This window comes from Pelodiscus sinensis, chromosome 2, assembly GCF_049634645.1.
Source record: "Pelodiscus sinensis isolate JC-2024 chromosome 2, ASM4963464v1, whole genome shotgun sequence".
Classification (NCBI taxonomy): domain Eukaryota; kingdom Metazoa; phylum Chordata; order Testudines; family Trionychidae; genus Pelodiscus; species Pelodiscus sinensis.
The window spans coordinates 48713113-48728421 of record NC_134712.1 but is presented as its reverse complement, the minus strand read 5'-3'; the positions used below and the strand labels follow the sequence as shown (position 1 = coordinate 48728421).

Below are 15309 nucleotides of genomic sequence, written 5' to 3'. Positions count from 1 at the left end.
GATCCTGGTCAGCCTGCCTGGACCAGCCCAATTCCCTGCCTGGACCAGCCCAATTCCCTGCGCTCTCGGAAAGGCATGGCCTCCATTCCACATTCGGCCCATGGGCCACTAACTCATTCTCTGTGTGAAACAGCATCTGGCTGCCACATGGGAGTGACTGTTACAATAAATAAACCCTGCTACAGACAGTGGAGGTGGGGTTCAAGGGTCCCTGCTATACAGACAGAACTCTGCCTGGGCTGCTCTCCTGTTCCAGTCAGGGGACTGCGTAAACGTGAACCAGCTGCTCAGTCCCGCTAGCTCCAGCCCTGGGACAGCTTGTAACTCACCTCCCTATCCTCAGCTGATGCCCTGGGGAAGCTCCCCAGCTGCTCCTGAGGCAGGACTCAAATCCACCTCCCAAAGTGCTGGAAGCTGACACCTTAGCCATTAGGCCAATGGAGGAGCCACACCAGAGCCAGACTTGTCAAGTCTTCCAGTGACTTCTCAAATGTTCTCTAGGACAGACACCTCTCCTTTTCTAATAGTATAGATTTCACCACTGATCAAAGCACACAAGAAAGAAGAGGGATATTATATTTAGAAGAGCTGGGTAACCAACTGTTGGTAGCATCTCATTCTGGTGTCACAGTAGGCAGAGGCTGGTTTGTGATCAGGTCTTGTTTCTTAGATAGATACAATTTCTTTTAAAAAATAATATTTTAGAGGTCCTGAAAAAAAAAATCCAACTAACCACAATTCCACCAACCAATAACCAGAATGAATTAATTCTAGGGAAGTCAGAAACTGTTTAATTTAATAATCATGTAACCACACCAATTCTTAGCGGTTATTGAATGACCCTCAGGGGTGGGGTCGGCAGCCAGTGTGCTCCCAGCCCCACTTTCAGGGAGCCCCCTGTCACTCGGTGCAGGGGGAGCAAGCAGGATGCCAGAGCAGCCTTTGTCTGTCCGCAGGGAGCTCAGCTCCACCGTGGACAGGGACTGCTGCTACCCCGTACTGCTGCCTTTGTATCAGAGGCAGCAGCACAAGGTGGCAGGTAGCACAGGGTGGTGTGGGAGGCAGCAAGGGGTGGGGCAGGCAGACCCATGGAGCTGGGACATGCAGTTCCTTGCATGTATTGGCTCTTGGCTGTACCCACCCACTCCCCACTCCTGCAGGCAGTTCTGTAGGAGACAATGTGCATGGGGAGCTCGCTTGAAAACTGGCTTCCCCCGTGTACTGGTTCATACCTGTCCCCCCCTTGTGCTCCATACTGCTGCCTTTCATCAGAGGCAGCAGCACTTGAGTGGGAGGGCAGGCGGCTCTGTAGGTTTTGGTGTTCATGGAGAGCTGGCTCTTAAGCTGGCTCCCCCTGAGCACTGGTTTCCGTATGCCCCTGGCAATGGTGCCTCTGTGGGAGGCAGAGAGGGGGGGAGGTGGCTCTGATAGAGAGGCAGCAAGGGAGGGGGTTGCGTGTAGCCATTTTGATTAACTGATAAGCCCAGGCTTATTGGTTAATCATTTACAAGGCTATATGCTAACTTCCCTAATTAATATAGGTTGACTTCTCTGGTCTGGCACTCTCCAGATCTGAGTGGTCCTGAACCAGGGAGTTTGCCAGATCAGGGGAGGTCAAGGCTCTGCTCTGGGCCATCAGCCCCACTCTTGGGTGCAAGGAGTGCTCTCCCAGCCGCTGGACTGGGCTGCGCTCCTGCCTTGGCCAGGACTGTACTCCCTGCTGCCAGGCCTGCTGCCTCCAGACCCGACCAAGGCTGAGCTCCCAGCCACCAGCCCAAGCTGCACTCCCAGCCTGGCTGCCCCCACTCCTAGCTGGGCTCTCTGATGTAGCAAGATCCATGATCCTGCCAGACCACAGTTGTTGCCAGACCAGAGTACCAGATTTTAGCATTTCAACCTGTAGTATTTTTCTGTGTTGTCAGTAAAATATCAAGCAGAGAATTATGCAAAATATACAATTCCAAACCATCGTGATTTCGATCATTCAACATGGGAGCTATATTTGTACAGCTCACAAATTAACACAGCTGTTTCTGAAGCAGGAAACCACCTGCTAAAACCCCCAAGCTTTGACAGGAAGTTTGTGAATTCAAAATGCTGCAGATGGGTTCAGGGAGAAGGAGGGAAGTCAATTCTGCTCTAATCTACCCCAATGTAAATCAGGATGGACTCCTTTGTTTTCAGCAGAGTTAACCTAGATTTACAATGAGTAAATATGTTTCATTTGCTTGTAGGCATTTTTTTCCTGATAATTCCCCAACAGCACATTTGTGGCTGTGCAGAGGAGTGACATAACCATCCTTTCCTTTATTATGGTTCTACTAGTACTAATGCCAGACAATTAGAGATTTGTTATTATCCAGATTACAAATGGAATTTGTCCATTTACCACCCTCAGCTTTTCCCAGTGGGCATCTAATTTAGCAGTTTCTGGGTGCACTCAGATGGCAGTTTCCTATGTCGAAAGCTATTACTTAATTGGTTAAACCCTGTCACAAATGCTACAGCCCTCTCAAATCTTGTATTTAATTTGTTTAACAGCCTCTTATTTTTCTAGTCCTCTGTGGAAGGGTTTTCCCTTCTCATCTGCTCGTAAATCTTTACATGTAAGTCAGCATATGAAGACAAACAGAATAAACCATTGTGAGAGAGAGGGATATGCAGAGTTGCATATGCCTATTTTGGCACCCATTACTCAGAGAAATTCTGCTAGTAGAATGGCACCTACACAGCTGGTGGTATATGAAGTTGTTACACTTCTATTTCACTGCCTACTTATGACCTGCAATTCTCATCTAACTACAGGTAAGATATAATTAAGGAGATGAAACATTGGAACTGGTAATAATCTAGAAGAGGCCATGAAACAGATCTGCACCTTTATCATAACCAACATATTGTTCACAGCAAGAGTGCATCATTTCTGTATTAAGAATACATAATATACTGTAGTGAGGAGGCCTGACCTCCCTCAGAGATAGACAATGAGGGACTAACCGACAGATGCTTTCCCTCCACAGCTGGAGCAGGATGCCAAGGACCACTGTTGCCCCGAGGACATGCCTGAGTTTCTAGAGAAGAACACCCTGCCACTCTAGACACTGAGGAGTTGCTGGGACTACTATTATCAGTAAATGCGGCGAGGAGTCCTGTGGCACCTTATAGACTAACTGAAGTGTAGGAGCATAAGCTTTCGTGGGCAGAGACCCACTTTGTCAGATGCATGTGACATGCATCTGATGAAGTGGGTCTTTGCCCACGAAAGCTTATGCTCCTACACTTCAGTTAATCTATAAGGTGCCATAGGACTCCTCGCCGCTTTTTCAAATTCAGACTAACACGGCTACCCCTCTGATACTATTATCAGTGTATCCTGGGGAGATGGAAGATGACCCTTGGACATTGGTAAACCCCCAGGGATGGGGAAGGAGGAACCCTGGGACAGCTGATTACAGTCTGGCTGTGGTGCTGCCTGCAGCTAGGTTAGTGTGTTGTGATTGGATTTCCCACTGAAGCCAATGATACAATCCTTTACCACTGTTAGGGCCCTGAGCTAGATGATATGAATGTTCACAGAGTAAATATAAGAGATGATTCAATAAGTCACATTCTTGTTGAATGTAATGTTTTTCATCAAATTCATCTAGTCACAAAACAGAAACAACACCTTAAGCCTTATCAGACTATGATAAGTACACTGGGCACAAAGGGATTATTTTGGGCTCAGGCAGTCCCATTCTGGAATGTACTATCTGCTGTTGGAATTAAAAGGCAGGGTGGCAGAGATGGAGTAAGCAGACCTGCAGTCCACTGCCTCATTACTGGGAATTCTAAAGGCTGACCCATCTACTCAAAGGGGCTTTCTCTGAGGAAAGGGAGGACGCATCCCAGAGGCAATCAGAGAAGGAAGTATCCCTTGAACGTACTTCCATAGGGTGCAACCCTGGACGTGCAGTACCAGTGAACCCTCTGTCCCATCATCCTGGGGTCCCTCTCACTAATAATGTGACAAGCTGCAAACCCATCCAGGTCCTACACTTATACATCCCCAGGCAGGGACACACCAACCTGAGTTACATAAATGCTTTCACCAGCTACTCCCAAACCAAAAAATAGAGAGGCTCCAGCCACTTCCCCCAGACTGTACGGTCTTGCACTGGTCAGAAATGTTTATTACCTGTCTCTCCTCTCCACATTGAGGGAGGGGTGATGTGCCAGCTCCTGGTCCTGAACAGATTTTTCTTTACATTTCGGACAACACACTGTTTTAGGTAAAAATATAGAAAAGAAGATTAACTACAGAAAAATAGATGTTAAGTAATTATAATTAGTAAGTATACAGCTCAAAGTAGATTACAATCCCAGCCTATGGACTATAAACTAGGCAGGATTTGAATCAAGCAGAGAGCTTACTAATCTTCATACATAGGCTAGGATTCTTCCTTTCCACCTTGGACATCTTCTTCAATCCAAGTTTTTGGCCTCTAGACATGTTTTCATGTGTTCAGTTGCATGGGGAATGAGGCCAGGTGATGTTAGTTCTCCTTTTATAATTTCTTCTAGTTCACTGGAATGATCTTTAGTTTTGACATAAGTTAAACAGCCTTCCTCATGTACATGCTATCTCTGCAAAGTTTCCATTGTATAGTTCCAGGGGTAATCCTTGTGAGTGTATGTGTTGTGGCAAAGCTCTGGACATGCCCCCATGTGTCTTGGACTACTGGCGGATAATATTAGCCTCAGAGACTCACTGTGGCCCATCGCACAGCCTCTGTCTCTTACAAGAGACAGGGTCCTCAGCTTATGAGCCATACTCATCACAGACTAGTTTATGGTTTTGGGGTGAAACCCTTTGATAGTCCTGGTCTCCCCTCCTGGTGTAGTCTCTATGTTGTTGTGGGGGAGGTTTCAGGGTAACCCAGGCCTGCCCAATGCTCCAGTTTCTGGCCCAGGGACCCTAAGCAGCAATAGTCAGGGTTGTTTTTCCTCCTGAACTGGCTGCTTTTTCTCTAGGCCACTTCCCCCAATAGTCCCTCCAAGGCTATGTCTACATTGCAGGATTCTTGCACAAGAACTGTTTTGCACAAGAGTTCTTGTGCAAGAGTGCATCCACACTGCCATGTGTTTTTGTGCAAGAGATGTGCTTCTGCACAAGAGTGTTCATGGCAGCATGGATGCTCTCTTGCACAAGAAAGCTCTGATGGCCATTTTAGCCATAGGGGTTTCTTGCGCAAGAAATCCATGTTGCCTGCGCACACTGCCTTCTTGCGCAAGAGCTCTTGTGCAAAAAGGTTTATTCCACGTGGGGAAGAGGAATAACTCTTCCACAAGAAGCCCTCTTTTCCAACACTGTACTGTAAATTTACTTGCAAAAGAACACACGTGCAGTGTAGACACTCTGCAAGTTTTTGCACAAGAACAGCCATTCTTGCTCAAAAAGCCTGCACTGTATACATAGCCCAAGTGTCTCCCTCTGGTACTTGCTAGCCAGTCCTCAGCTCTCACACAGCCTCTTCTTGTTCTACCCTTCTGGTCTACCACTCTTACTCTTTGTCATCTCCTCCTCCCCCTTCCTGACATGGGGGGGGGGGGGGGCGGGGGAAACCTTTTAAAGCAGCCCCACTAGCTTTAATTGGCTGCAGGTGTTGAATGACTTGCTTGAGGGAGCAATCTAATTAACTAGCCCCAGCTGTTTGCTTTTCCGCATTTCATGGCAGCAGACTCTGGGGCTATGACTACACTCACAGCTTCTTGTGCAAGAATGTGCAGAGCATCCACACTGCCTGCCCGCTCTTGTGCAAGAAGATTTACAGTATGGTGTGGTAAGAGAGGACTTCTTGCGCAAGAGCTGTGCTCTTTTTTTAACAAGTGTAAGACCTCTCGTGCAACAGGGCAGTGTGGATGCTCAGCAGAGATTTCCTGTGCAAGAAAGCCCTATGGCTAAAATGGCCATCAGAGCTTTCTTGCGCAAGAGAGCTTCCACACTGCCATGGGTGCTTTTGCACAAAAGCACAGCTTGCCTATGGTAGTGTGGACATTTTCTTGTGCAAAACTTCTTGCACAAGAACATTTGCGCAATATATTCTTGTGCAAAGAGCCGCCAGTGTAGACATAGCCTAGGAGTTTATTTTGGAAAGAGAAAACCACTTATACAGTGCCCTGTATACCTGCCTTCCATGCAGCTTCTGCAGCTCCTTGATCTTGGGGTGCTGCACATTTTCCTGCACCCCTCTTCTTCCTTTTTGGGAGGGGGTGCCTGTGAAGGGGGGCTGCTGCTTTTGTGGCAGGTAGGCTCTGGCTACCCCTACATTCTGGGCCAGACCCCTTTTTTCCATCTGCCTTTCTTGCAGGCAGCTCCCCCCACCCTTCACCTCACCTAGTTGTTGAAGGTGCTGGGTGGGGTCTCTACTGCCCTGCCTCTGGGTGGGTAGGGGAGAGCCCCCTCTCCCATCCTTCTTGGGAGTCTATTTTGGCCCCTTTTATTTTTCACCTCCACCATTCCTGCTGCTGCTGCTGCTCTCCCTGAGGCAGAGAATGTAAGGGGGCAGCTTTACGGCAGCCCCTGGGGTTCTCTCTCCCCAAAGCCTGCCCTGTGCTGGGGGGGGGGGATTAAGGGGCCTATCCATCAGGGTTCCTGGGTGGGGGCTGGTGTAGCTCTTTTAGGGTGCTGGGGGCAGGCAGTGGTTCTCCTCCCCCGGTTCATCTGCCCTTGCACTTCTGCTGATGCTGCTCCCTCCCCAGCCTCAGTTGCTATAGGGACCTTTCCATTCTCCCTTTTTCTCCTTTGCTTTTCTGGGCCCTGCAGCAGGTGCTGTGGGCCTGCTACTCAGGCGCCTGTGGGCACACTGGTTCCCTTCCCCCAGCTGTGTCTAGCTCTGCCCCTTCACCCCGCCCCAGCAGGCATCTCCTCATTGCCTGCCTTCCCTCTCCACTGCTTGTCCCTCCACCCTCGTGTGCCCATGCCCCCACCCTGTTCTTTTCTTCCGCACCTGAGCTTCTCCCCCCTTTTTAGTTACCTTCCCTGTACACACAACTTCACTTGTCCCCGTGTTCTTTAAATAATTTACCCTCATCTCCCCAGTGCAGCTGGAGGAGCCGCTCTTTGCATCCTGTGCTGGGAGCTGTACCCCTTACTCCTTTATTCCCCTTTTTGCATTGTTGCCCTCCCACCCTGCTTCCAGCCTAGCAGGGGGGAGCGGTAAACCTCCTTCCTTCCCTTCCTTTCCCCCCTTGTTCCCTCCCCTAGCACTTTTGTCCTCCCCCAACTATTTGTTCTTCCTTCCCTGACCATGACCACAATGGAGGGGTTGTCTGGTGACACCCCTGCTGACTCTTCCCCACCCCTTCTCACATCTAAAAACAACTCCTTCTCTGAGGCTGCCGGGCCCCCCATCATGACAGTGGAGATGGTGAACATGGACGGGGATCCTGGAGCCTCGACCGCTCCTGCTGCAGCACCTTCGGTCACCACCAAAAAGGCCCCACTGAGGGGCAGGAAGGGTCAGGGGACCAAAAAGGGTAAGAGCCCCGGCCGGAAGGTAGAGCCTCCTGTGGCGAGGGCTCATTCCCCAGCTGCAGCCCCACTGTCAGCCACAGCTCCCCCGTCTTCCTGTTCCCCTGTCCCTTCCACCAGCTCTAGGGGCAATGGTGTACGCCCAAGTAGCCGCCACCTCCCCGCCTGCCGCCTCCCAAGCCACCTCCCGAAATTCCCTCTCCAGTGGCCACGGCCTGTTTTCCACCCTTATCAGGAGGTACTGGCCTCGCCCTATGTGGAGACCTACGTGCGGGCGTTGGCACGCATGCTGGGGCCCGCGGACATGGATGTTTGGGAAGGTGGTATTCTTCCTGGCGTCCGAGGCTGCTGCCCAGGAGGCGGCAGAGAGGGGTTTGGTGGTGGGGGGAGTCCACATTCTCCTCGAGCCTTTGAGGACCTGGGCGTACGGGTGGTATTTTCCTTCGTTCCTCCCTTTCTCCCCAATGCTGCCCTACTGCCTTTCCTCTCTACCCTGGGGAGGCCTTTGTCAGTCCTAAGTCCCTTTCCTTTGGGCTGCAAAGACCCTACCCGCCGCCACGTCCTTTCCTTTCACTAGCAGGTACAAATCCAACTTCTGCCGGTGGGACGTGGCAGAGAAGCTCTAGAAGGGTCATTTCTGGTGCCCCATCAACGGGCCCAGTACCGGGTGTATTATACCGTGGGAGAGGCCCTGTGTTTTCTCTGTCGGGCAATGGGGCAAGTCCAAAGGGACTGCCCCCAGCCCAGCTCAGAGAGGCATCCGGGACCCCCGATGCCAGGGAGGGCACTGGCCTCACCATCGCCGGTGGCCCTGATGGTCCGGACCCTGGGTTTGCCCCCTCCTCCAACCGTGACGGTCGTCAGTCCTGCTCTGGCTCTGCAGGGCCCAGACAAGCGAGCAGATGCTGCTGCCACCGCCAAAAGTGGCAAGGCTGGGCCCACGAAGGAGAGAGCGGTGGGGTCAGCGATGGGACTCGGACAGGGACTACCTTGGGGGGAGGTCTCCCTTTCCCCTGCTGCCAGCCCCTGTCTTCCCTCATCCTCCCGTCATTTTCCTTGTCCCCTGGCTCTTCCCCCATTTGGGCCCAGTCCTCCTCCTCCGAAGGCTGGGAGCTTGCTATGGGGTGGCACTGCAAGCGTGCCTGGCGGTCCACCCCATCCACTGAGCAGGAGCACACTCAGAGGCTACGTCTTCACTGGCCCCTTTTCCGAAAGGGGCATGCTAATTTTAAACTTCAGAAGAGGGAAATCCGCGGGGGATTTAAATATCCCCCGCGGGATTTAAATAAAGATGTCCGCCGCTTTTTTCCGGCTTGTAGATAAGTAGGAATAAGAGATCCTCCGGAATAGGGCTTTATTCCGGAGGATGGGGCCAGTCTAGATGCTTTTTTCCGGCTTATCTACAAGACGGAAAAAAGCGGCGGACATCTTTATTTAAATCCCGCGGGGGATATTTAAATCCCCCGCGGATTTCCCTCTTCTGAAGTTTAAAATTAGCATGCCCCTTTCGGAAAAGGGGCCAGTGTAGATGTAGCCAGAGAGGCTGGGGCCGGCCTACTGGCATTTCAACAACAGTCTACTGGGGGATGTGCGCTTTGTAGCGTCCTTCTGGGAGTTCTGGCGGGCCTGGAGTGGGCGGCAGTGTGCCTTTCCCTCAGCGCGGCAGTGGTGGGATGTGGGGAAGGTGCGCACGTGGCTCTTCTGCTGCAACTACACCCAGAGGGCCAGATGGCGGAGGGATGTGGTGATAGAGCAGTTGGAACAGGAGGTATTAGAGCTAGAGAGATGGCTGGCCACCCGCCCTGGAGATCTACCCCTCTGCAGAGCGCACCGGGAGAAGAGGGAGGAACTCCGGGCCCTCGACAACCGTCAGGCCCATGGTGCCTTTGTTCGTTCTTGCATCCATCTCCTTTGGGAGATGGATCGTGGCTCCCGCTTCTTCTATGCCCTGGGGAAAAAGTGGGGGGCTAAAAAGCACATCATCTGCCTTTTGGCAGAGGATGGCATCCTCCTCACGGATCCGGTGGAGATGCGCGAGAGGGCTCATGCCTTCTATGCCTCTCTGTTCTCCCTGGATCCGACTGACACCGACGCCCGCAGGGTTCTCTGGAACAAACTCCTGACGGTCAGTGTGGGCGACTGGGACTGGCTAGAGCTGCCTCTCTCTCAGGCCGAGTTCTCAGAAGCCCTCCATCTCATGCCCACCAATAAATCCCTGGGCATGGATGGGCTGACCGTGGAGTTCTACCGTGTGTTCTGGGAGAACGGGGTCTTCCCTTTATCATGCAGGTGAGCCGTGCTCACCTTGCTGCCTAAGAAGGGAGACCTCCGCGATCTGAGGAATTGGCATGCCATCTCATTCCTCAGCACAGACTATAAAATCGTCACCAAAGCCTCAGGCTGAAGTCTGTGCTGGAGGACGTGGTCCATCCAGACCAGACCTACACTGTCCCGGGCCGTACCATCTTCGATAACCTCTTTCTGGTCCGGGATCTCTTAGGGCTTGGGTGTAGGGATGGTCTGTCATTCACCCTCCTGTCCTTGGATCAGGAGAAGACATTCGACCAGATGGACCACGGGTACCTCCTCGGCACCCTGTGGGCCTTCGGCTTTGGGCCCTGCTTTGTGGGGTTTCTCCTGGTGCTGTATGCCTCCACAGAGTGCTTGGTCAAGCTCAACTGGACCCTGACTACATGGGTCAGCTTTGGGTGGGGAGTACTTCAAGGCTGTCTGCTGTTGGGCCAGCTGTATACTCTTGCCATAGAGCCCTTCCTCCATCTCCTTCGCAAGAGGTTGACAGGGTTGGTGCTCTGTAAGCCGGAGATGTGGCTGGTCCTTTTGGCATACGCCGATGACGTGCTCCTTGTGGTTCAGGACCCGGGCGACCTGGCGCAGGTGGAGGCCTGCCAAGCTGTCTACTTGGCAGCCTCCTCCTCCCGGGTCAACTGGGTCAAGAGCTCTGGCCCGGTAGTGGGGGCTGGATGGCAGGTGAGCTCCTTCCCACCCGTACTTCAAGCCATCAGGTGGAGCACGGGTCCACTGCTCTATCTTGGCGTTTTTCTCTCTGCTGCGCATCCCTCTCTGCCAGAAAACTGGCAGAGTTTAGAGTCCAGGGTGGTTGGGTGGTTACGGAGATGGACGGGACTGCTCCAGTGCCTCTTCCTGCATGGGAGGGCACTGGTGCTTAATTAACTGGTCCTGTCCATGCTCTGGTACCGTCTCAACAACCTGGTCCCGCCCCTGGGTTTCCTGGCTCAGATCCAGCAGCTGATGCTGCGGTTCTTCTGGCTAGGACTACATTGGGTCTCTGCAGGAGTTTTCCACCTCACCCTGGAGAAGAGAGGGCAGGGCCTGACGTGTTTTGTGCACATGGGTTCATGTCCTCCACCTTCAGGCCCTGCAGAGACTCTTATTTGATGCAGGTAGTCTGGCATGGAGCATGCTCGCGCATGTTTTCCTTCGCCGCTTCCAGGGGCTTCGATATGACCGGCAGCAACTTTATTTGAAAGGTTTTCTGCGAGACCTCTCTGGGCTGCTGGCCTTCTACTAAGACCTCTTCCGAACCTAAAAGCTGCTTGCGGCAACCAGGTCCTTGGGAGACACCAGGGGGGCAGACCTCCTCGCGAAGCCCTTGCTACACAATTCCCATCTACATGTGCAGGCGGCAGAGTCCCTTTTGGTGTGCCAGAGGTTGGTCCTGGCAGAAATCACCAGAATCAGAGACCTCCTGGACTATGACTGGGGAGACCGGGTGGATCCTCCAGTGCTCGCCCAGTGCATGGGGCTCTCCACCCTCTATACTTCCTGGCACGTATTTCAAGAGGTGAAGGATGCTTTGCCACCCACTGCTCGGGTGTACCTCATTCCACGAGGCATAACAGGGCGGTTGACAAGGGCTTCCCTTGTCGACCACGGAGCGTCCAGACTACCGCGCTATGCTGCCAAACAGCTGATCGGCATAGCGTGGCAGCCATTTTGATGTAAATGAAGCGGCGATTATTTAAATCGCCGCTTCGTTTCCCTATCTCTAGAAACCTCATCTACATGGCTCCATTCATGGAGCCATGTAGTCTAGACATACCCTGAGTAAGAACCATTATGCTAACTTATCACAACTAATCAACAGAGCTCAATTTCAACCATTACATACAGAAAATATTAAATTCAAGGAAATCATGATCTGCTAATGCATATTGAGAGACCAGAAAAAGGCTAAATTCATTAAATAAATTATTCATGGCAAGTTATTCTCTGCAGTCTAATATTAATCTAGAAAGACAGATTAGATGCGATTATTTTACATTCTGTTCAGACAGAAATAATTGATCCATTCAGAATATATAATTACTTAAGATAGATATTGCTCATGACACAGTGACAAGTCTCATGGAATCTGTAAAGGTCAAAACTATTAGGTGTATCATTGTTTTATAGGTCATAAAAGTTGAGCATGCACTACAGAGAGTCCTAGGGATGATCTGTTACACTGGTTACATACTCAATCAGATGTTAAAATGTGTTACTTGATAATCAACATTACTTTCTGAAACACCTGCCCTACGTCTATACTGTACTTTCTTGCACAAGAAAATATGCAAATGAGGCAAAACGGTGAATATCACTGCACCTCATTTGCATACTTAATGAGCCACCATTTTTGCGCAAGGGGCTTTTGCACAAGAGCTCTTCTGCCTGAAAAAAATCCAGCAGAATGGCTCTTGCACAAGAGGGGTTTTTTACACAAAAAGGAGCAGTGTAGATAGCTCCTTTTTGCACAAAAGCCACTTGCGCAAAAATGGTGGCTCATTAAGTATGAAAATGAGGCGTGGCCATATTCACTGCTTCACCTTATTTGCATATTTTCTTGTGCAAGAGAGCGCAGTGTAGATGTAGCCCCGGGGTTTCCCTGGTCAAGTTTTTTTCAGGCCTGTAGCTACTTATGATAGGAGAGCTGGAAAGATTAGAATCCAGCTTCATATTTTGCCTACTTAAAATCCCCTTTTGATTTCTACAAATAACATCAACAGAATACCATCATTACCCCTAATTTACAATACAAGAAAGATGGAGAATGAAAATCTAGAACTATAAATTACTGCCATCCTCTTCCACCATATTGTTTTCTAATTTCTGATTTATAGATTGTAAACTCCTGTGGTTATTGAGTATAGCTGTATATTATATACCACCCAGCAACTTGTGAGTGCTTAATGAATAAATGTAAATTATTAATAATAATCCATCATCATTTCAAATGAAGAGGTATATTCTGTATCTGATCACCCCTAAAAGCTGTTGTATTATTGCAGGTATCAAATGGTTACTTTATTCCACTCCTCAGCTGGTTGTGTTTGAGAGCTCTGGGACTATCTAGCTAAAGGATATTAATGTGAGTCTTTTAAAGGATAAATGAAAAATTCCCTTTGAAAATACTATTGTTATTAAGACAATACATTGTACAGCATACTGCATTTCTACCTTTGGGTGCTGGATCAAATTTCCTGGTTGATGAGCTAAGTCAAAGAATAGAAGCCTTTTTACAATAATATTTCAAATAATTTAAATAGCAGCACAGACCTATTCAGTTACTAAAGAGAATATGAATTGTGTAGCCCAAATATAAAGACTAATATTTTAGTATTAGAGTTGCTCCCTCTTCAAGGTTGTTTTTTCATTGAGGGCTTAAACCTCCCAAACATAATGTATTGCTTCACCTTTAGCCCAAATGGCAACAAGAAACTAACATTTAAATCCTGGTGGGAAACTTTATAACTAACCTCCACTGTAGCCTCTTTTAGTTTTTAGTTACAATCATGGCAATAAACTCTTTACGTACTTACCTACTGCTAGACACTCAAAAGAGTTCATCTGAGGTGCACTTTTAGTACAATACCACAATAAACAATTATTCTCTCTAGTAAGCAGCGAAACATGCCCCATGACTTTCTCCTTTTTTCTTACTGTTTCTTGTCCATACCCTGCAGCTAAATTCTGATGACACATGATAGTACACTGCTAGAAAGTTCAAACTGACTTCCTTTAACCCAGGAAAAAAGTATTTCTAAAGTTTCACGATTTATGTATTTTCCTCAATGTGCCAACAGCTGACATACTATTGTATGTCACTTGTAAAATGGATTATTTGTTAGTCAAAATGGCACAATTTTAGGTTATATTTAATTGTTCTGGGGAAAATAAGTTGGATTTTCTGGCAATCCTCCCCTCTGATTTCATTCAGACTTCTTTCTTCATATAAGATGAAATATCACTGACCTTGTCTTCTTTTATACTTGAGGATTTTTCACAGGAAAACTGTTTGTACTCAATCTGTGACTTGTCACTACCAAGTACGTTAAATATTCTCATCCTTTTATTTTTATCAACTGGAAATGCCTGCCTCAGCTCACAAATGACACACTCCAGAAAGGAGGAGAAAAATATGTAAAATGAAAAGATGCTTTCTGCTCCTTTTCCTTTTTTCTCATTTGAAATGATGTGCTAGCATCTGGACATGTCTCCACTTATTCTCAACCCTGCTGAGTCCCTCTTCACAGGAATTCTGCCTATATAAGTTCTTCAGCTAGAGAGCAATGGGGGAATGGGGAGTTCCAAAGTGTGAAACAAAGCTGTGGTCAGTGTTAGCAATACAGGCAGTCCCCGGGTTACGGGACCAACCGGCAGCGCCCCAGCTGCTGTACCACAGGCGTCCGGAGCAAAGCCGCGGAGCACGGGGGCAGCGGGACAGCCCAGACAGGCCGTGGCTGTCCTGCTGCCCGCGTGCTCCACGGCTTTGCTCTGCTTTGCTCCCTGTCTCCCTGGTCTGCAGACCAGGGGGACGGGGAGCAAAGCGGCTGAACACGCGGGCAGCGGACAGCCCAGACGTGGCTTTGCTCTGCTTTGCTCCCCGTCTCCCTGGTCACGCGGGCAGCGGACAGCCCAGACGTAAGTCGGATCCGCGTAACTCGGGGACTGCCTGTACTGCACGAGTTTTTTCTGTGGATTGCAAATTGGTCTTTCTCCTCCACCAAGGAAGCGTCAGGGCATTGTAGGCCAGAGGAGATCCCAACAATCATAGCAATGTAGGACTGGAAGAGATATTTAGAGGTCATTTAGCCTATTCCCCCACACTGAGGTAAGACCAAATAAACCTAGGCCATCTGTGTTAGGTATTTGTATTTCTTTAAAACCTGCAGTGACATGGATTCCACAACTGCCCTTGGAAGCCTGTTCCAGAGTTTAGCCATCTTTATAGTTAGAAAGCCTTTCCTAGCATCTAACTGAAATCTCCCTTGTGGTAGATTAAACTGATTATTTCCCATCCTACCTTTATGGGACATGGCAAATGGATCACTGTCTTCCTCGTAACATAAAACTTCTTTCAAGATTGCAGGGGCAACTGCTGAGGAGGGACACCGGGGGCCACCAACCACACGACCACTCCCTGCAGCACCCCTAACCCAGGGGAGGGCTGGGACAACCACCCTCTACCCAGGCCCCACCCCTGCCTTGTCTCTCCCTGCCACTACCTCACCATGCCTCTTCCCTGCCTCTACTCCATCCCATCCCTGACCCTGTTCTGACACCTCTCTGCCACCGGTCCACCCCTGCCCAGCGTTTTCCCTCAAGCCCTCTTCCCTGACTGACACAGCCCAAGGGACTAGTGAGGCCTGGGGTATGGTACCAGCAGCCGGGGCTCACTGGCACCTGGACAGGGGGAATGGGAGCAGTATGGCTTCAGCCCATGCTCCCAGCCGTGTGGCTCCACTTCCCACCAGCAAGTATGGGGGCAGTCCCTG

At 49.9% G+C, this 15309-nt stretch overlaps 1 protein-coding gene across 2 annotated transcripts in view; it reads right to left on the bottom strand.

The window, feature by feature from the left end:
- Positions 1-15309, bottom strand: part of PAG1 (phosphoprotein membrane anchor with glycosphingolipid microdomains 1) — a 255053-nt gene that overhangs the window by 224641 nt on the left and 15103 nt on the right. For both annotated transcript variants that reach the window (XM_075920476.1, XM_075920475.1), the window contains one exon: positions 4178-4262. The gene's annotated coding sequence lies outside the window, so the exon portion shown is untranslated. The remainder of the gene's footprint in view (positions 1-4177; positions 4263-15309) is intronic.